Source organism: Propithecus coquereli, unplaced genomic scaffold, assembly GCF_000956105.1.
Source record: "Propithecus coquereli isolate 6110/MARCELLA unplaced genomic scaffold, Pcoq_1.0 Scaffold191, whole genome shotgun sequence".
Classification (NCBI taxonomy): Eukaryota; Metazoa; Chordata; class Mammalia; order Primates; family Indriidae; genus Propithecus; species Propithecus coquereli.
In genome coordinates, this window is record NW_012143968.1 from 1959809 (window position 1) to 1960888 (window position 1080).

General features: G+C 34.5%; 1 protein-coding gene across 2 annotated transcripts in view; it reads right to left on the reverse strand.

Moving 5' to 3' along the window:
- FAM179B (family with sequence similarity 179, member B) overlaps nucleotides 1-1080 on the reverse strand; it is a 132180-nt gene that overhangs the window by 128137 nt on the left and 2963 nt on the right. The gene's annotated exons all lie outside the window — the stretch shown is intronic.

The following is a 1080-nucleotide window of genomic DNA, read 5'->3' on the forward strand; positions in this document are numbered from 1 at the left end:
TTGCTTTTGATACACGACTTGAGACAGGGCTATAAATGTGCCCATCACCCGGATAGTGTTCATTGTACCTGTTAGGTGGGTTTCTTAAATACTTTTTAAAGTCTAGGAATAATCCAGCTATGTATGCCAAACCATTTTATAAATAATGTTCATGGCTGATGCAAGTTCAAAAATAATTTCTGGACTTTGCCTTAAAGCACAGTTTGAATATCATAGGTTTCTTTTTTCTTTGGGGAATAAAGTATTCACGTAAATAAAGCTGTGTAAACATGCATCCTGTGTTTTGGTTTAAATTCGGGGTTGTTACTTTGATGTTAATTAGTCATTTTGGTGTTTAAATGAATCTGCCTAAATTTGGTTTGGCTAGAGTGTTTCATTTTAGGGGCAGGTTAACCATGATGGTTGTAGCAGTTGTCAATGAGAAAGAGCGTCTGTTCTGCTATTTCCAACCTAAGAAGCTCAAATGTATACTTTTCTTTTGCATGCTCAGATTTGAGGAACCCAAATTCAAACTAAACTAAACAAGAGAATGATGTACACATTAGAATGCCAATTTGTGTTGGAATAGAAGGTAACTCTTTCTAAGATAACTGAAAATCCAGTGGACTCTTTCCTGTATCTAATAATTTGGGAAGCCAAATAAATAAATAACTAGAGGTTGTGTGGTAATCATAAAATCAAAGAAAAGAAACTTGGAAAATCTTGAATATTTTTTCATCAAAATTATGGTAGAAGAATTATCCCTTCTTTCTATAAAGAATGCTTTTCAAGGGACCTGGGTACTTAAATCAAGCAGTTATCATGGCCTTTTCCTGGGAAGAAAGCAAGATGAGTCTTCTTTCGACCTGTCTTCTCCTCAGGTGCCTGTAGATCACAGTATGTTACAGATTGCAATTTATTTTATGTCCGTTACTTTTTGTCTCCTTGGTGAGTACTTGGAAGATGCATTAGTCTACATGGTAGATATTTAGGAAATGGGACTTCGTTGGCATCACTTACATTACTAATTATCTTTTAGGGTTATTTTGTGGAACATAAATGTCATCTATTTATGTCTATTATAAAGCAGGGTTTTGTGTT